This window comes from Musa acuminata, chromosome BXJ3-1 (assembly GCF_036884655.1).
Source record: "Musa acuminata AAA Group cultivar baxijiao chromosome BXJ3-1, Cavendish_Baxijiao_AAA, whole genome shotgun sequence".
Classification (NCBI taxonomy): Eukaryota; Viridiplantae; Streptophyta; class Magnoliopsida; order Zingiberales; family Musaceae; genus Musa; species Musa acuminata.
In genome coordinates, this window is record NC_088349.1 from 40,333,224 (window position 1) to 40,355,331 (window position 22,108).

General features: G+C 37.0%; 1 pseudogene across 1 annotated transcript; it reads right to left on the bottom strand.

Moving 5' to 3' along the window:
* Window positions 1-11,337: 11,337 nt before the first annotated feature.
* On the bottom strand, window positions 11,338-21,678 carry LOC135628255 (uncharacterized; annotated as a pseudogene). Its single transcript, XR_010492807.1, has 15 exons — window positions 20,700-21,678; window positions 18,407-18,583; window positions 18,112-18,236; window positions 17,123-17,258; window positions 16,222-16,371; window positions 16,087-16,140; window positions 15,474-15,569; window positions 15,342-15,401; window positions 15,157-15,231; window positions 15,015-15,068; window positions 14,332-14,433; window positions 13,538-14,248; window positions 13,094-13,226; window positions 12,263-12,370; window positions 11,338-11,747 (listed from the first exon to the last, which is right to left on the bottom strand). The product of XR_010492807.1 is annotated as an uncharacterized LOC135628255 (transcript).
* Between the last annotated feature and the right edge of the window lie 430 nt (window positions 21,679-22,108).

The following is a 22,108-nucleotide window of genomic DNA, read 5'->3' on the forward strand; positions in this document are numbered from 1 at the left end:
TTATCTTTACTGCAAACCTCCTAAATAGCTACTGTCTTCTGCGCTTTACGAACGAGTTTCTAAGTTCAGAACTTTCCGAATCTGCGTTTAGACGTAAATCGGCTTTTCCGTACGATCATTACACTTCAGTTTACGTTTACGTTTTGATTTCAATCATAACTGCAAACTGCCTTCTGCGCATTTATAAAACATATCTCAAAGTTCAATATCCTCAAAATTGGCATTTAGACATAAACCGGTTTTATCGTACGAACGTCGCATTTCAGTTTGCACTTGCATTCTGATTTTTATCATAAACTGCAAACTGCCTTCGTAGATTTACTTTAATGTCATCTTGCTTAATCTTAAGTTAAAGTAATCTTAGAATCAGCTTTTACATCGAAATCATTTTTATCAAACGAACGCAGCTTTCGATTTTAATAGTGAAAAATTTCCGCTGCACTAATTCACCCCCCACCCCCCCCCCCCCCCCCCCCCCCTCTTAGTGCTCTTGATCCTAACAATTGGTATCAGAGCGGGGTTAACTCTCAAACGGATTAAAACCCAAGAGAGATGGCTTACACCGGAAACCAAGAGGGCCATTCTATTACACGTCCACCCATGTTCAATGGGACGGACTACACCTATTGGAAGACCCGAATGAGGATCTTTCTTATTTCTATGGATTTTGAACTTTGGAATCTTGTCAAAAACGGTTTTTCGAAGTCTTCTCTTCCAATGATCGATTGGAATGATTTGGAGAAGAAGGCTTTCGCTCTTAATGCAAAGGCTATGAATGCCTTATTTTGTGCACTTGATAAAAACGAGTTTAATCGTGTTTCGATTTGTGAAACTGCATTTGATATTTGGCACACACTCGAAGTGACTCATGAAGGCACAAGTAGAGTGAAAGAGTCAAAAATCAATCTTTTGTTACACTCTTTTGAACTTTTCCGGATGAAACCGAGTGAGACTATTGGCGACATGTTTACCCGTTTCACGGATGTCGTCAACGGTCTAAAAGGACTCGGAAAAAGTTTTTCGGATTTTGAGCTCGTAAATAAGATTCTAAGATCCCTTCCTAAAAGTTGGGATCCTAAAGTCACTGCTATTCAAGAGGCGAAAGATCTAAACAACTTCCCTCTTGAAGAACTAATTGGGTCATTAATGACCTACGAGATGACTTGCAAAGCTCATGAAGAGCAAGAAGATATCCTTCCAAAGAACAGGAAGGATATGGCACTTAGAACTTCAGAAGACCACTTGAGAGAAAACTCAAGTGATGAGGACTGTGATGATGACTTAGCAGTTCTAACAAGAAAATTTAAAAAATTCATTAAAAGAAACAAGTTTAAGAATGACACAAAAAACAAACTTGAACCCAAAAAGGACAAAGTCATTTGCTATGAGTGCAAAAAGCCAGGGACACTACAAGAGTGATTGTCCCCAAATCAAAAAGAGAACACCAAAGAAGAAGGCGCTCAAAGCAACATGGGATGATTCGAGCGCATCCGAAGAAGAGGAGTCCAACACCGAGCAAGTTGCTCATTACGCCCTAATGGCCATCGGAGAAGAGGCAACGGATTTAATTGATGCAGATTTACCTTATCATGAATTATTAAATGCTTTCCATGAATTATTTGATGAATGTAAGACAATTAGTAGAAAATACAAATTGCTAAAAAAGGAGCATGATAGTCTTATTTGTAATTTCGATAAGTTAAAAGCTGAATATCATGATAGTTTAAGCTCATGCATAAAATGTCATGATCTACAAACTCTCCAAAAGGAAAACTTACTACTTAAGGACACCTTGAAGAAATTCGAGGTTGGTAGCAAGTCATTAAACATGATCCTCACCAAAATTCGAGGTTGGTAGCAAGTCACGTTCCCAAAAGAAGTGGAATTGGATTTGTGAGAAGTCCTCACCAAAATCCAACCACCTTCATAAAAGGCCCCATCTTACATGTTCGACACCAAAGCAAATGCAACTTTTGTTGCAAACTTGGACACAAAACGCATTATTGTCCATTCAAGAATATTAGTCCGAATAAATTAATTTAGGTCCCTAAAGGAACCATGATAAACTCTATGCAACATGATAAACAATGTAGATCTATCTTTGAGGCACCCAAAAGCAAATGGGTACTTAAAAATCATCCTTTCCTATAAAAACATATAAAAAAATTATAAGCTGGAGCAAGAAATAATATCCTGCTCCTTGGATTCACGACATTCATGACCCAAGATCCAAAAAGAACTCGCAATGCTCTCTAACCTAAATAGCGAATGAAGATTAAAAACTTAAAAATCACAAAAGCGATTTAGATAAAATCCTATTTGATTTTTCAAAATTAGAAACGCATAATTCACATATCCTCTGGATCTTCGAAGCCATCAATTTCATCCGTTCATAACCTTCGAATCCAACTCTATATCATGAAGTGACTAAGTCTGTCATGAACCTGCAAGGCTTACCAACTTGAATAAACTATCACAAACATGTATACGACATTGAGAGTGTGCACGTTAAATGATCTATCTTAATCATGCAAAAGTCCTTGCCTTAAAATGAAAACTCTTACGTAATTACGTAAGTAAAGTTGATTGCTCTGAATGAAAATTCTTCTCAAGACAAAAAACTCTCAGATCAGATCACACTGATCAGAACAAGTGCTCACCGCCTGCAGGCGGTGGCACCGCCCCAGCTGGAGGTAGCACCTCCGGCTGTCACGTGTTGCAAGCGGTTGCACCGCCCCAGCCAGAGCTGCAACAGCCCGCAACTCTGCCCTTTTTAACCCAAGCTAGGGCCAGCGGTGAAACCGACCCCAACTCACTCCCTTCCCTCCTCTACTCTTCCAAGCCTCCTCCATCCCCATTTCTCCCCTCTTAGCATCCCAAATACCCCTCATTTCGAAGCAAAACATCAACAATCCTTCCCTCTCTTGAAGATCTCACTAAGGTACTCTCTAAGAAGCACTGTTTTTTTTTGTTGTTTGATTCATTTACTCTTGCTCATCACTATTCTTCTAAACAGTAGTAGTTATGGGATCTAGAAGATCCTCAAGGGACAAAGGAAAGAGGAGATTAGTAGAAGATTTTGATCTCACCCTTTTCAATTCAAAATACCATGCTGAAAAATTTTCCTCTTTCGAACTTAGGAGTGTCAATAAGGGAAAATACGTAGATTTAAATGAACTAAGAGACTTAGAGACAATCCAATGGTTTGCAAACTTAGATCTACTTCCAATTTTGTAAATTAACGAACCCATCTATCCAAGACTTGTTAGATTGTTTTACAACAACATACAAATAGATGAAGAAGAAAGAATGTCCACCTATCTTTTAGGACAACACATCTCAATTACGGATAGATTCATTTGCGACATGATAGGCATTCCCATGAAAAGTAGAGGACTTTACTTTAGAGGATCATGGGATGATGAAACTGTTGGAACAACATATGTTGAAGCCTTAGGAACAATTTTTGCCAATCCCAACTTAGCATTTGTTCCTAAAAGTTGTGAACATCTACTGCCTCTAAACACTAAGGTACTTCATCATATCCTATCTAGCATTATTCTCCCTAAACAATACCATCATGATGAAGTAAGCCAATTAGAATTAGGAACTATGTATTTGATCATGAAAGGGTATGACATCTGTCTTGGTTATCTTATCCAACAAAACATGTTAGAACTATCTAAGAAAGACATGATGCTCCCATATGGTGGTTTAATCACTAGAATAATGAAAGCCTACGATATTCTAATACCGCCAGAAGAAGAAGTACTAAAAGTAGATAGGTTCAGCATAATAAATAAAAATCTACTTCACCGATTAAAATGTTTTTATAGAAACGGTAACTGGGTTAGAATGCCTAGAAGAACCGACCCCCCTCAACCTGAGGCAGAACCGGAAACACCAGTCTTTAGGGGTACTCAATCTCCTCCGATCTGTCCCTTTGAGGAAACACATCCATTTGAGCAAACTCATACATCATCTGTCGAGGATATTGGGATTCAGATGGACCGATTCGAACAAAGACAAGAACGGCTTGAACAACGACAAGATCAAATCCTATCTGAGCTGCAACAAATTCATCGTCAATTTGATTCCTTATTTAGGCACTTTAATTTTCCACCTCATGAATGAGCTTGTATGAACACAATCATCTGTTGTTATTGTAAACTCCTTATGTTACTCACCATAATGTGCTTTGCCTTAATCCTTGATATGGTTACCTGATATATTTTGAGCATATGTAGAGTTGTAAACATCTACCGTGGTAAATATATGCCTTGTGCCTTGTGGTAAATATAAACTAAATGGTTATCTCGGATTTTATATTGAAACTAAAAGCTTTGAAAACCTTGTGCCTTGATAAATATAGTTTGAAAAAGTGATATACCAATGCAGTTGATAAGTCATTGTCATTGACACTAAACATCAACTAACCGATATTTTTACAAAACCTCTAAGTGAAGAACAATTTGATTTCATAAGAAGAGAATTAGGAATGTTGATGTGTCCGAATACATAAACCAGTTAAAATTATCTTTCGGACTTTATTGAATGATCATATCACTTGACTGCCATTACATGCCTAAATAACATGTTGGAAATTATGTGTTGAATACAAAAATGTTTTATCTTTTGATTGTATTTGAAAATCTATAGCATAGTTTTATCCGAATGCATGAAAGAGTTAATTTCATTTTCGGATTCGCTTAACAATTGGAATGCTAAAAATCGGATTTTCTCGTACACTCTTATGAAAAATATTTTTCTAAAATGGATTTGATAAAATGATTCTATCTTAAAATATGGATGATAGTATTTCTAGTTGTTTCACATATCTTGACTCAAAGCAAACTCAAAAATAGCATGAATCAAAGCAATCAACATATCATGTTTTCCTTTATGTGCTTGAACAATTAATTTCCTATCAGTTACTATTGGAAATAACATGAATCAAGTAAAGGCATGAAACAATCATTGCACGTATACTCAAAATTTACTTGTATTGTTCTCCTGATATCACAACTACCATGCTTTTTGTTGATGACAAAGGGGGAGAAATATATGAATTGATGCTATAAACACTGATGCTATAATTATGCCATGCTTGCATCACCAAGAGATATATGAATAAATGCTATGATTTGCATTATGCCTTGTATCGTGTCAAGATATCAAACAAAAACTTGCATCGTAATTTTACGAGTTGATATCTTACCGTGTGATAAATTGTAATACTTGCTAAAATATTTGAAATGTGTACTTGAAATGTGTACATCATGTAATGATATCAAAATCATACTTCACAGTTTTACATGCTGATATCTTACAATATGATGAATTGTTACTGTTACCATCATTCAAACTTGTAAGGTAAAATTTGAAAATGAATGTCAAGCCTTGACATCATCTTCATTGAGATACATCATGATAGGAATCATGATGGGAATATTGATAAATTCAAATGATTTTAACTTATCAATATGTCTCTTGAATTCTTAAGGTTTTGAATTCAAGAATGAATTATCTCAAGTATGCCATATAGACAGGGGGAGTTAAGGTTAACTCCATTATCAATTGATTGTCATCATCAAAAAGGGGGAGATTGTTGAATCTCGGATTTTGATGATGAAGTCAATTGTCATTTGTTGTCTAATCTATGTGTTGAGATAAGTGTGCAGGATTAACTACGATGAAAGTTAGACATGCAGCAGGAGTTGCGCCAGAGTCAAGACAATGATCACATTGGGAGTTCGAGAGTTCGACGGAAGTTCGGAGAGTCGTCGGAGGTTCTGCAGGAACAAATCCGAGAAGTCCATAAGCTTGCCAAAAGAAGCTCGTCGGAACTCGCCAAGTGGATCGTCGCAAGTCCAGGAGTTTGCCGGAAGTCCGCAGGAGCATCACCGAGGGTTCATCGGATGATCGACGAAAGTTCACCGGAAACTCGCCGCAAGAAGCGATTGACGCACCGGAGCAAGCTGCAGAAATTGTCTTAGGATTTATCGTAGTTAGCACAATGATTAAGTTGGAAATGGGAGGTGATCCCATTAGCTTAATCTTGGGGCAATTGGGCCCCTGAAAAACCCAAATTAGGCCGAATGGATCTACCCATTCGGACCCTGATTGTTGTGGGAGGTGCAATCGCCCAAGCCAGGAGGTAGCACCGCCTGGGCTAAGTCTCCCAGGGAAACTGGGTGGTGCAACCGCCCCAGCCAGGAGGTAGCACCGCCTGGGCTCAGTCTCCGAGCGAGACTAGGCGGTGCAACCTCTCTTGACAGGAGGTAGCACCGCCTGAGCTCAGTCTTCGAGCTCTGGCAGGCGGTGCAACCGCCCCAGTCAGGAGGTGCAACCGCTTGAGCTCGGTCTTCGAGCTCTGGCAGAGAGGTGCAACCGCCCCTGACAGAGGTGGCACCGCCTAGAGGCTCAGTCTTCGAGCTCTGCCAGGCGGTGCAACCGCCCCAGTCAGGAGGTGCAACCGCCTAATCCCGAAATTCCGGGAATTGACAGTTTTGAGCTCCAAATTTGAACTGGGTTAGGGCCTATAAATACCCCACCCATTCAGAACTGAAAGAGAACAACTAACACTCGAAATCTTGATCTTTTTCTGTGATTCTTAGAGCTCAAAATTGTTGTAAAGGCCAAAAGTTCTCCTCCCTCTGTTCTTCAAAGTTTTGAGTTGTAAAGAGAGGAGAGAAAATTTCTGTAAGGGTTGTCTCCTAAGCCCGTCAAAAGGAGTGAAACTGTAAAAGGGTGGTTGGCCTTCGCCTATTGAAGGAAGGCCTCTAGTTGACGTCGGTGACCTCGTCGGTGGAGGAAGCCAAAAGTGGAGTAGGTCAAGATTGACCGAACCACTCTAAATCTCGGTTTGCATTTACTTTGAGCATTTTATCTTTACTGCAAACCTCCTAAATAGCTACTGCCTTCTGCGCTTTTACGAACGAGTTTCTAAGTTCAAAACTTTCCGAATCTGCGTTTAGACATAAATCGGCTTTTCCGTACGATCATTACACTTCAGTTTACGTTTACGTTTTGATTTCAATCATAACTGCAAACTGCCTTCTGCGCATTTATAAAACGTATCTCAAAGTTCAGTATCCTCAAAATTGGCATTTAGACGTAAACCGGTTTTATCGTACGAACGTCGCATTTCAGTTTGCACTTGCATTCTGATTTTTATCATAAACTGCAAACTGCCTTCGTAGATTTACTTTAACGTCATCTCACTTAATCTTAAGTTAAAGTAATCTTAGAATCGGCTTTTACATCGAAATCGTTTTTATCAAACGAACGCAGCTTTCGATTTTAATAGTGAAAAATTTTTGCTGCACTAATTCACCGCCCCCCCCCCCCCTCTTAGTGCTCTTGATCCTAACATTCATGTCTAAGGATTACCTAAATAAGGTGGTGTGTAGGTTGCTTAGGTCTATTTATAGACTAAAGCAAGCTTCCCAAAGTTGGAACATAAGATTTGATCAGGGAATCATATCTCATGACTTCGTTATAAAGCCTTTTTCATTTTGAACATGTTTACAAAATTTTAAAAAATACTTAAAAAATCACTTTTGTATGTCCAAAAGTATGTCTAAGTGTATCTATTATAATCATCAACAATTACAAAGGCGTATTTGCTACCTCCTAGGCTTGTTGTATCAATTGGTCCAAATAAATCCATATGGATCAATTGCAATGGTCTAGAGTGTTGAATCTCGGATTTTGATGATGAAATTAATTGATCTGTTTGTGATCTAATTTGTGTTTTGAGTGATGTAGGACTACCTTCGATCAGGAGAGGCAAATTGATTAAAGCAAGAAGAATAAAAGTTGGGCCGGAATTAAACATATCAGAAAATTGGACGTCAGACCAGAGGAATGGTTGATGTGTTGGCAGAAGGCTTCGTGCCATGAGTTTAGGCATCAAGCCAAGAAGATTAGACATTGCACTAAAGATATTGGATGTTGCGAGAAGGCAATATGCCGATTGAGCAATATGTCAAAGGAGAGGACGATGTGCTGAAGGGTCAGACGAAGCACCGGATGAACTAATGACATGCCGGACAACTTAGTATTCTTGCATGTAATAATTTATCTAGATCGAGGTAGTCTTAGTAGTAATTGTGTCGGTTTAGAATATAATTAGGCCAACTCAATTAGGAGCCAATTAGGCCCGAATTAGGCTGTTTTGGGCTAATAGAAAGGCTCAAGACCCAACAGTTGGGTCAAGCGGTGGCACCTCCAAAAGCTCAGTCTTCAAGACAGTCTCCAAGACTATGTCAAGCGATAGTACCACCAGACTAGGCGATGGTATCGCCGAGTGTCAGGCGATGGTACCGCCAGACTAAACGGTGGTACTACCCAGACACAATCTACCAGCCTGTGTTAAGTAGCGGTACCTTTAGACTAGGCATGGTACCACCCAGTGTCAATATTATAGGCGGTGGTACTGCCCAGCATAAGCGGTGATATCGCTAGTACCCCAAAAACAAAGGATGAGACACTTTTAGGCTCCAACTTTGAATCCATTTGGGGTCTATAAATACCCCTCTCATCCCTGCTTAGTAAACACAAGAATTAAGAGCAAAAAGAAAGAAAAACACTATTATAATCTTATGGGAACTCCTCTCAAGCTCTAAGTATTGGTGAAGTTTAAGAGAGGAGCTAGTGGGGGTGTAAAGGTTCTCTCCTGAACCTGTCAAAAGGAAAATCGAGTTATAAAGATAGCTGATCTTCGCCCATTGAAAGAAGATCAGTAGTGGAAGTTGGTGGCCTCGAGTGAAGAGGAATCGAGAGTGGATCGAAGTCATGATGACTCAAAGTCATGTTGGTATCAAAGTCATGTTTTTCTCATTTGGTTTAACACTCAAGAGAAATGACTCTTTTCGGTTTTCAAGAGGGTCACTCTATCATTCGTCCTCTTATGTTTAATGGGACGGACTACACATATTGGAAAACTCAAATGAGAGTTTTCTTACTTTCTTTAAACTTTGATTTATGGAATATCATTGAACTTGGTTTTCAAACCCCCTCTAAACCTTTGAATGAATGGAATGACTTTGAGAAAAAAATATTTTCTTTAAATGTAAAAGCTATGAATGTTTTGTTTTGTGCTTTGGATAAAAACAAGTTTAATCGGATTTCCATTTGCAAAACTCTGCATGACATTTGGCACACACTTGAAATTCAGATGAAGGCATTAGTAGAGTTAAAGATTCGAAAATTAATCTTTTGATGCATGATTTCAAATTATTTTGTATGAAGCTAAGCGAAACTATTATTGATATGTCCACTCGTTTTACGGATATCATCAATAATTTAAAAGCTTTTGATAAATATTTTTCAAATTTTGAACTTGTTAATAAAGTTTTATGATCTCTTTCTAAAAATTAGGATTCGAAAGTAACAACAATACATGAATCAAAAAACTTGAACCATTTTCCAATTGAAGAACTTATTGGGTCTTTGATGATCTATGAAATGACATGTAAAGCACATAATAAGCATAAGAACAACCTTCCAAAGAATAAGAAGGATTTGACACTCAGAACTCAAGAAGACCACTCGAGCGAAAGCTCAAGTGATGATAACTTTGAACTCTTAGCAATAAAGCTTAAAAAGTTAATGAAACAAGAATCAAAGAATAAAAATAAACTTAAAAAGAATACAACTACTTGCTATGAACGTAAGAAGTCAGGATACTACAAAGATGAGTATATAAAACTAAAGAAGAAATTATCAAAGAAAAAAGAAGCACTCAAGGACGAATTGAGCACATCCGAATACGAGGAGCAAACCAATAAAGATGAAGTGACCTTTCACAATGAGCTATGTAACTCACCCGAAATGTATTTACCTAATTTTGAAATTACTTGAAGCATTTCATCAGCTATTTTTAAATTAGTTTAGAAAAATTATATATAAATTGTTAAAAAAAATATTGATCATAACAATTGCATATTTTATGACAAAGAAACAAAATGTTAGATTTAAATCTATTGCTTATATATTTAATAAGATTAATCCTATATATGTTTTAAGAAGCAATAACGTGTATCTTGATTATATCCACATTGTTTTTTCGATTTTAAATGATGATGTATTTTTGTATGGAAGACTTACCTAAAATCAATCATAAAATTTGATACTAAAAGAACTTGAGCTATTTTTAATCTTATAGGAATCTATCTATGTTGCTTTCATTGAATTATCCAAAAAATGATTTTGATGATGATTTTGGATTTCTTTTAATATGATTCATTTTAATAATGAGATGATATATCCAATCGAATCATTTATCGATGTTTACGACTTGAGATGTATTTTATATGAAATATTTTTCTTGATTCTCGTATGATTCAATCTTTTAAGAAAACATTCATCCAAATGAATCATGATTATTCTTTTCACAAATTGTCCTCCTATGATTCTATTCGTTATTTACTAAAAAGAAAATTTATCAAGATTAATCATTCACGAATTGATCTTTCATATTAATATCTTTCATGTCGATCTTTATATGACTCCTTTGTAATTATGATTTGTACATCTCATCACCCAATTAATTTTTCTTGATATTCTTTATACGACGATATAAAATTATGCATGAAATACTCATGATATTATGTTGATACACACAAATAAGAAATTATGATCATGATAGGATGTAATATAATTTGATATTTTAATACTATCATTATTTGAAATATTTATGATTTAAAATGATTCATGCAATACTCATGATTTTTTGTATGAAACGATGTGAAAGTCAACTATCATTTTCTAAAATAATATCTTATTTGAATTTTTCATATTGAAAGAAGATTGCTACTTTATCTTTTATCATGATATAGAAATTGATGTAAAGGAAAAAGAATTACAATATTATATTCTTTCCTTCTTATTGACAATGACAATATGAGAGAACAATTACCAACTTGCATGTTTCTTCAAACGGAAGCAAAGAATTTACTAGCTTACACATTTCAATTATTTTGAACTTGAAACCATACATATGCCCTTATGATTACTCTCAAGGGACATTTAACTTCAAATTGATTGATAGACAGATAGATATGACAAGAATTTTAAAAAAGGTTAAATCTAAATCAGTACTTTTTACCTCAAATTGAATTTTTTAAATAAATATTAACTGGAAGAGGATCTTAATATCTGAAGAGGCATATATCCTGCAATAGAATTCATAATAATAAATACAACATGCAAAAAATCTATTTAATAATTATTGTTTTTAATCTTGTATTTTAAAAATAATGTGACTTGTACATGCAACCGTGAAAGATTGACCAACTCTTCTGGGAAATCTGTCGCACATGAATGGATGCATTGAAACACAATCAATAAAATCTGTTGCTCTATTTCCTTGCAACAGCATTCAACTAAGACAAAAGGCAGCTTTGATTTACATATAGCTCATCTGAAATCAGCTAAAGATTTACACAACAGAAGAAAATAAATCAAAATTCTAAGCAGAAATCATAACTTTTGAAATGAAATTTTCTAATGGAAGAAACTGCATGGGGTCAAAATTTTACGAAATCTTGTCACTTTACGAAGCCATGAAATTTTAGGAAGCTATGAAATTTTCACTTCCATGCTTTCCTTCCCTGGAACTGCTTGCCTGACCGCCTTTGCCGCTGTTTTTTCTCCTGCCTAGAGCGAGCTACTTTTGCTCTTTTGGCAGAAAGAGGCATCTTCTTTTTATGTTCCTTTTGGCGATTGCTTAGACCACCCGTCTGTCAACAAATCGCAGATAAGCAATCAGTCTATTAATTCCAAAACAAGGTGCCTGGTTAATGTAGACACTGAGAAGAGAATGACTAATGAAGGGGAAGGAAAAGCAAAAGGAGGCAGAGAGGAAGCTTTGATTTGCAGCAGGGAGATGGGGGGTGGCAGGCGATTCTTTCCATTGTGTTAAAATTTTGCAGACTGCCAACCAACATAGGAAAAGTAAAAGGAGGCAGAGAAGAACAGGATCTACATTCCACTTGGGGGATAATTAAAGAAGATTATCACCTTACTTGAAATGAAGATCATAAGTGTACCAGATGCTCTGAAGACTAAAGCGCAGGATGTTAAAATAACAGCTTTTGAAAAAGCAAACCAAAAGTACTGAAGGAAACCAATTGCGAGCTTTAAAGGAACATAGGCAAGATGTGTATCATAAAATATAGGAATGTCACTATATTTTAATATGCACTAAAAACAAAAAATTGTCACGTAACATGTCGTAAATCCAATACAGGCTAACCTTTTTTTGTTTCACAGCAGTTCTGGCCTGATACTTTCCTCTATCCTCCCTCCCAGCTCTTACTAGGGCCAGTCGTTCCTCCTTGCTAAGCTTTCTTTTAATGTGGACCTAAAGAACAATAGTTCGTTGATGATAAAGAGAATTAGTTCAACTTAAAACAACTCACAAGCTTATGACATAAAATCATAATTTAAAGTAAAGGAAATGTAATCCAAAGCAAAATTCGCAATATCGTACCGTACCGGTATTTCGACCTGGGCTCGGTACCGGTACGGTACGGTATACCGAGCGGTAAACCCAGGTGTACCGAGCGGTATACTCAGGTGTACCGAGTATTGTAGTACTGTAGCAGTGCTACAGTACTCGGACTGATAACAGATCCGCATACCGGCAACCGGTACATACCGCCCGTACCGGGCGGTACAGTTCGGTACTGCAGATGCTGATCCAAAGTAAGAATAGCTACCAGTACATTAAACAAAAAAGCTAGCAGTACATCAACATCTAGCTATTCATCATGTACTTTTAAAAATACTCATACAAGCTCTCGTGCAGATATGCTTCCATCCAGAGATCAAAAGCATGGACCAGTGATCTCAAAAGAATCAATGCCTTGAACAACATATACAACACCAGAAATTTGCATTACAGAATGATAATATATGTGAGCTAAAATCGGATCAATTGGTACATTATTAAATGAGTTCATCAATTTTACATATAGTTGGAACATTACAAAAGGAGTTTATCAACCTTACATAGTCACAGAATTACCAAATAGGGAAAAGAAAAAGAAAAACATTCATACCAAGAGAAAGGATGAGAGCTCACCTCTAGCATAGCAGGATCCACTGGCTTTATACTTAATTGCTCAGAAGAGGGAATTTTGAAAGATGAGACTTTCGAGTCTATACCCTTTCTAAAGACCTTGCTGAGCCATAACCAGCTTTGCTTCTTTCTTTGCCTATGAGATTCAAAAAAGAAAAAAGGCAAAGCTTATAAGATGCCTACATAGTGAGTGAATTTTGGTGATTAAAAATGTAATCAAGAATATAAGATCCATTATTTCATCGAACATTAAAAAATAATCAGAACACTAAAGAAGTTGAAGATCAAAATTCTCAGAAACACTAGCTTATGCAGATGTTACTATAACTTCATATCAGATAACATGAGCGTATGAGCAACAAAGTTCGATGAACAGTGTCAGAATTTTACTGAATCTATTTCACATAATTAAGATGAAAAGGAGCACTAAGTTTCCGGTGAACACACCTTCAACTCTTTTATACGTTGAAAATCTTCATTAGAAAGAATTCCATCTGTTTCATCTGATGCTTTCTGTGACATCTTGGCCATTGTTAGTCTTTTAAGGGTGCGAAGACTTGATTCTGAAGTATTCAGTTGTCCAACATAATCCGCAAACTTCCTCTTCTTTGATTTGGCCTTCTCCTCTTCCTTTATTTCATCGTTGTCATCACAAGCGCATTCATGATTACTGAGGTCATCATCATTGCAGATGTCATTAGAAGACTTTTTCCTTCATGCATCTAGCTCACTGGAGATATCCATATTATCATCACTAAGATCCACATCTTCTTTAGTATCACTATCATATTCATCATAGGCAGCATTCTCATCAATATCATCATCAAGATCATCACCATCATCTTCCTCCCCATCAATGTTATCACTGTTACCTAAATCTTCTTCATTTTTTTCATCTGAAACCTCATCATCCTCTTCTTCTTCATCTTCCAAAGAATCATCCTCTTTCTCTGTCTCAGCATCACTGTCATACTCATCATCCAAATCTGATGCAGAAGCCTCAGCATCAGAACTGTCAGTCATCGAGTTATCAACGTGTTCCAGCAACTCTATGTCAGGCACATCAGTAGCTATACTAACTTCTCCATATGCTTTTGGCCTTGCTTTGGGATTGACCGGACGGCCACGGTCCTTTTTGACCAATAAAGAAGGGCATATCTGAAAACAAATAAAGCTCAGAATAACAATCACAAGCTATACGTCTGAAACAAAAATTGTTAGACTGAAATACATATTCCAACCTCTCTGAATAAAGTTATCAAGGAGCGAGCTGCTGAAGAAACTGCCTTCTCATGTGATTTTTTGTATAAGACCAAGTCTTGAAGCAGATCTTCATTCATTAACTGTAAACAACCAAAATGTGACAGTTAGACAACTAGTTCTTGTAGACATTTACAAGCTTTTACAGGTACATATCTATTTCAAGTGGTGCACTATCCTTCTCAAATAATTTTATTATTTCTCAAATTGAAGCAAAAAAAATAAAAAAAAAACAAGATTACAGTTAATTAATATGAAGATGGGTAAAATTTTGAAAAACAAAAACATAATTATTAAGATAATTGCATCTAGAATTTGAGTAAGTAAACATTCAACGGACCCAAATCCACATTGAGTACTTTTTTGTGACAATGTATAGACGAAAAAAAATTAGAATTCCATAACAAGTATACTTCTTTCACAGATTCAACTTCCTAGAAAATCTGAAGGCACGTTATAAAAGTTCATCATACTGTCAACATCTTGTATCTCAGATGGAGTCTGGCTAAACTGCTAATGTGACGAGATCATGCTAAAGTGACAAGATGATATATTAAGTAGGCATGAACCATGGAATTGTGATGCATCTCATACAAGCTGATGCAAAGAATAAACCTGTCGCAAACAAACTTGAACAAATAATTGACTAAATGTAAAGCAATACCAAAGGCATCCTGATACAGATCTCCCTCACAACATTCAGCCCAACAGCAATGGCCTGACAAGACAAATAAGAAAGTCCATGATCAACAGTTCAACTATTAACAGATGAACATGACTGAAAGTAATATCATTTTCGGCAGTACCTCTGTGCGAGAACGATCATGCACAAATTGATTCACAATTTGTTTAAATAAGGATTCAACCGCATCAGGAGGTACCTATTCAAATAAAAACAGCTTCGATGAATTCTTCTATCTGAAGAACAGAACTGGGAACAGCATGCCTTGACTATGAATGCTTAGAAAATCTACAGTAAAAAAAGCACAACCATATCATGGCAGGCCTGGACAGCTGCAGCAAGCAAATCGGTGACATCACGTTGATGAGGCTAAAAATAAATAAATACAAATAAGTATGGTTTCAAGTTAAAATACATATAAGCAAAAAAATCCTTGTTTACCTGAACATATTTTTGAAGAAACGGATAAAAATTTAACAAGATCAGACGGTGCAATCCAACAGTTCTGGCTATTACTTTCAACATCATCATCCTATCCTGCAACACAAAGTAACAACAATAGTCGCCAAAAGAAAATTTCATATATCAACCAATAAATAACACATGTAGTCTAACATAGAAGAGAAATTTCATTATAAATTACTGTTATCAGCTTAGTGTAGAGTGTGAACCAATCTACCAAAACATTGAAATGACATTGACTATAGCCTTTCAATATAATAAATAAAATTCACCCACTCAAAACATTCTGAATAGAGTAAAGAGCCACATATAACTCTTTATAATACATCCCTATCTTAATCACATGTAGATTCAAGTATTCAGGCCAATTTTCTAAAACATTAATGATCTCAATGGAACTGCATATCTTAAGAACTTAATCACTAGCAGGAAATTGAAGATAATGAACAATATAGAAAATCCTTCTTTTAATTAACAAGAACTTGCAGGCTAACAAAGCCACCACCAGACTTGCTATATAGATCAGCAAACATGATATTAAAGTACAAATTTCGAAAATAATAATAAGGTGCATGAGGAAAAGGATAACTACCTCAAAGCGTTCATTGCATCTTTGAAGGCGAGAGAACAGTTTCTCAGCGAAACCCTAAAGCAGCACCAAAAGAAAAAATTGTCAAGGAAGCATAAGGATTTAATTTACTGAACTATCATACAAGGACCAACCAACCTGTGCATCTTTTAAATGAGTAAGAGGTGAATAGTAACCGGAGCTGTTACTTTGTGATGTTATTCGCTGCTGCCTTTTCATGTTGCGTATCACACGCTGCAACTTTGCCTTCTTTTTTTTCTTGCTGGCAACCGTACCTTTATGATTTGCCTAGAAGTAAAATAAGAAATAGTCAGTTGAACAAGTTCCTTTTTTTTTTTTTTTAAATTGCTACAGTCTCACCACTCAAATGAAACACAATGTTTACATGATCTAGATTAAATTTCAGCTGATGAGTTGCATGTGATGGAAACCAATTTCCAGACATGCATACAAAGAAAATCACAATGTATTAAAATGCAAGTGATATCCACAGTTGCATGCTAATGACCATTTATTCATTTAATCGATGAAAAGAGTTGGGCAATACATAACTTTTCTAATTCATAACCAAATTTGCATAACTGAAACTTGTGTTATTTATTAACAAGGGAGACAAAGTTTATCTTTTAAAGTAAAGGTGGGGTTATGCACATGACTGCATTCCCTGAAATCAACTAATAACCCACCCAAATAACCACTTACCCTTTGCAAAAACAATAAAAAACTAATAACCCCCTCCCAAATAGGGTTTTCAGATTATCAACAAGCACCACAATATTTTGGGTATAACTTGACAAGCAAAAGTTAGATTCATTTTGAATAACTCCATGAATAGTGATTAATAATTCCAGAAGATTTATTTCTGTTATTTGTCTCAGTTCTTTAACATGGTTTACTTCAGGTTACCCTTGGTCAGCTTCGGTACTACAATTTACAATCTAACCACTAGAACAATTTATTTTAATTGACTGTAGGAAACAGATACAGTGCTTCCATATGATCAAAAGAATAAAACCTGAACTACTTAAGCATGCAAGACCTTGTAAATAGCTTCTCGGCTAAGAGTAATAGGCTGTTGACTAGTTGTATCGTCTTCACTGCTTGAGGCTTCACAGTCATCCTCCTCTTCAATTTGTTCATAACCAAGAAGAAATGAGAGAGCAGATATCATAATCCTGAACACATAAAACCTCCCTATAAGTTAAAGATATACAACTATAAAAAGAAGAAAAGAATAAGCTAAAATTGGCAGCAAAGTGCACGAGGATTTTCCCAATGTAGAATCTGAGATTAACTAAATGCACAAAGAAATATTTTTGTTGTGAAACGATAATGCTGAGGTTTAACAAAGCCAAGATTCGTCGAGGCTGTAAAGGCTCAAAGTGGATATGACTTAATTACAAGCCTAAAGATTATGTAGAATCTGATCAGACTCTTGTTGAAACTGATCAAGATTATGTCAAAGTTCAGACAACCAGTGCTAGGACCTACAAGAAGTTTTACAACCTAAAATCATGCCTATCTCAAGACTAACATGAGCCTTATTTGAAGCTTGATTAAATATACTTCAATTGATCTCAACTTTTAAACTTTAAATATATCCATTTTTATTTAATTTATGCCATATATTTAAATCTTTTACCAGTTCATAGGTTATACATGAGTAATGACTACTCATGGATGCCAACAGATTGTGGAATTAAAAATTATTTTAATGAACACAAAACATCTCTTTGACACCCCATATCAAACTACAACAATCATTCATGAAAATTTATTTTTTTTAAAAAACATATGAAATATATATTTGAACAATTAGAGTCCAGTTTGACATAACCCAACTAATTGCAAGCCCAGTTTGGCTTGAATTTGATTCAGGCCTGCACTTAGTTGTTTTGTTTCCGCTGCTGGCTTAATTGAGCTCAATTCAGCTTGAAATCAGAATGAGTTTGAGCTGTTTATCAACAGCTACATTAAATTAACAGCCCTATATAGCACCACAGGTGCAGACTTGAGCAAACTACATACCTTGAAGACGAATGGAAACAGGCAGTGCAAATGGCATTAGCTGTACGATCATCAAACCACACCCTCCGTCTATGCAGATCACAAAGAATAACAAGCGACCTTTTGGCCCTCTGTTCCTCCTCCCCCTACAAAAGGAAAACTTAATGATGTTGGTACAAGGTCATAATTATAGATCTCAACAGGAATAGAATAGAGAGAAGATTAAAGAATCACAAGTCTAAAAGTAAGGCAGTTAACGACATCCAATAAACCATGAACATCACAAGCTAAAATATTTAAAAAATAAAATACATACCTGCAGCATAAAAAAAAGAGTATTCTGCAGTTTGCGATTCTTGGCTTCGTTCTTGTGCTTCTGGTTCATGCGTCGAATGTTATGTACAACATGTGAAAAGGCCAGTTTTCTTAAGGTCCGGTCACCAAGAATCTGAAGGTCCATAAACAATTCGAGGGTTTCTTCAATATCAATGATCTGGAAACAAAAAAAAAAGTAACCAATGTGATGTTAAAGTCCGTCGAAGATTAAAACGAATTTTCAGATAAAACAGAATCATATTGAAGATCAGCAATAATGATCGAAAGTTAACTGGTATCATGATGCCAAATAATAAAGCAAACCTTTATGGCTTTTCTTAGGAAAGTGACTTAGACAATTATCAGAATATTTTAGAAAAACCAAAAAGGCAAGATTTGATAAGGCAAAACTTGGGTAACAATGAAAGAACTGTGTGCCAAACTTTTGCACAGATTAAGGCCTTCCAAGATGCCAAATTTTCACTTCATATGTTCTAAACTCTGATAATGCATCATTAAGGGAACATTTATTATCATCTAATGGAAGACTGAAATGTGTTAGCTTCAACACAAACCTGCTTAACCCAATGGAATCATTTGGCTTGGTTGGGTTGGCTGTTTGGAAATAACGATAGAGAGACATTCCAGAAATCAGAATCTGATCATACATCAGCTTTGATCGGGTTAGGAATGATCTAAAAATAGTTTAATTTAGAAGGTCATCAAAATAGTAGGTGATGGTCATCAGTGCAAGAAAAGAGGGTATAACATTACACCAATACAGGAAAAGAGAAAGCAGGCTAACAGTCTAGATATACCAAAATATGGAACGCCTGATGTTACATATATGGCAGCACTAGAAAAAAAAGAACTGGCAAATGTAGTCGGTCATGACGGAAAAGAAGAAGAATGGCAGGGGACCAACAGGCAGAGCAACTCGTCTCAGACAACAAACAAGAGAAGCATGAACAGCGAATTCCTATCTCACTGCCATATGATCTGGCACCACACTAATAGCTGGACAATAAAATCAATCCTCAGATCAGTAACACAGCAAACAGCATATGACATGTATTTCAGCACAAGGTGACATATAAGACCTTTAGTTGAATTTTTTTTTCAAAAAAGGTCTCACAGGAATGGTGATACACTAGGTAGGAGATTTAAGAAAGTTAAGTAGGTTAGCATTACATAGTACGGCTAAACTGGTAACCACACCCAGCATGCCAACAACATCATATTGGATAATAGCATGTCCATTTACTGAAAAATTATGAGACACATGATGACACAGGAAGGTAAGATTTCCAACGGGTGAAGCAGGTTAGAATTTAGAGTATGGTTGAGCCTGTAAATAAAACCAGGTACATGAATGATATATGATGAATTATGCTAATAGTTTATCGAGAAAACATGAAATCCATTGGTGATACAGGGAGGGATGAGTGAGGAGTTCTCAGAAAGTGAAGCAGGTCAGCATTAAATAGTTTGAATGATATATATGATGAATTATGCTAATAGCCTTTTATTGAGAAAACATGAAATCCATTGGTGATATAGGGAGGGACGAGTGAGGAGTTCTCAGAAAGTGAAGCAGGTCAGCATAAAATAGTATGTTTAAACATGGCAACCAGACCAGGTATGCCAATAACATGCTGAATGATGCTACCACCTACATTGACTAATTAGGAGACTGTGATGGAAATAAGTCTTTTTTCTATAGTTTTACCTCAAGCAAGAATTTGTAAACTAGAACATGATTCTGTTATTTCGATCTGTAAATTAACAATAATTAGACTACTAAAATAGAAAGAGCACCCATATACAATCTTAATAAGCAAGGTCCACAAAAAACTGGTGAAAGATGTAATATTATAAGAATAAAAAATCAAAACAACTTGTTGAATTCTGAGGTAATAAAAGACAAAAAGGTTTCAAAAAATCTCCGACCACATATTTGATCACAGACAAATCCACAGTGCATGATTTCAATTAATCAAGCCCCAACCGATAGAACTAAACGATTTCACAACAAAACAATAAAGATTCGAGCAACAAAAGACAAAACGTTTGGAGTAATTTACAGCCACAATTTGAATCATAAGAAGCAGCCCATCCACAACACTACCCGTCCACATCCACAGTGATAATTTCAATAATTCAAACCCAACTGACAGAACAAAATTATTTCCAATTAAAAAAAAAATTTCAAGATGTCGTCGATTCTTCAAACAATCATTCACACAATCTGTAAGTCTCATATTCCAAAAAGAAAAAGAATTCAACGAACCAACCTTTCTATTGACGAGGAGGATCAGGGCTTGCACAAGATGACACCTCAACGATGACGGAAGGGCGCGGGATTCGACACGGAGGAGGTCGGCCACCTGTTGGGGGAAGTTTGCAAGCTTATCCGGGTAGAAAGGGGTGACATGGGCGATGAACATGACCAAGTCCCCGAGATCCTTGGCCAGGGAGAGGTCGGAGGAGGGCCTAAGGGCGGACTGGCAGCGGAAGAGGTGGAGGGAGGACTCGAAGTGGCGGTAGAGGCGTTGGAGCTCCGCCTCGTACCCCTCGGGGTCGCACTTCATCTTGGACTGCAGCGCCGGGAGGCTCAGCTTTTCCGCTGTCCGGCCGGCAGCCGAGAGGAGGATAGCGGAGGCTATCACGGGGTAGTTCAGGTTGTGCTCCTCGATCTTCTGCTTAGGGCAAGCGTAGGGCGGGTCGGTGAAGTGGGCAAGCTGAGTCGAGTTGTAGCCCATCGAGCACAGCTGGTCCAAGTAGTCGGTGGGCTTTAGGTCGTACGCCAACCGCTCCTGTTCGCCGTCGTCCTCATCGTCCTCCTCGTTCTCGTCATCGTCTTCATCCTCCCGCCCACGGAGCGACACCTTGGAACCGTCGCCGTCAGGGACACCCTCGTGGAACCCTACCGCCTCCACGTCCGCGCCTCCATCGGCGGAGACCTGCCTCGAGTCCGGCGGAGTCTCGCAGTCGTCGTCGCGGTCGAAGACATGGATAGCGGTGATGTCGGCAAAGCTCACCCGGCGGGACTTCTGCCTCGCGATCGTTTCCTCGTCGAGCTCGCCGGCGCTCGGGAGCTCCCTCCCCTCGCCGGGATCCATGGAGACCCAGGCGCAAGGAACAAAGATTAGGGATGGATACAGGGTTCGGAGTCCGGTCGAAAGCGGTGGGGCTGTGATTTCTTTGGGAGGAAAAACTAGGGTTCTTAATGTTCCACGAAATTAATTCAAACGATGTGGGTGGCTTTGATACAAAAGGGCGCGCAGGACTTACATTTTATATGGAAAGTTTCACTTTACCCCCTGACGTTTATCTCAAATGACACTCGCTGCTCCATGAGAGAAGTCTGATTAGATTTATAAAGAAAATTGCATGTATATACATAATACCCCTCAGAAGTCAATTATTTTGAATTTGTATTTAACAGATAAGCCCGTGCAGAACTTGAAACCATACATATGCCCTTTTGATTACTCTCACTAGACATTTAACTTCAAATTGATAGATATTTAACTTCAAATTGATAGATAGACAGATAGATATGGTAAGAATTTTAAAAAAGGTTAAATATAAATCAGTACTTTTTACCTTAAATTAAGTTTTTTAAATAAATATTAACCGGAAGAGAATCTTAATATCTGAAGAGGCATATATCCTGCATATTTCAAGAAGCAAGAGTTGC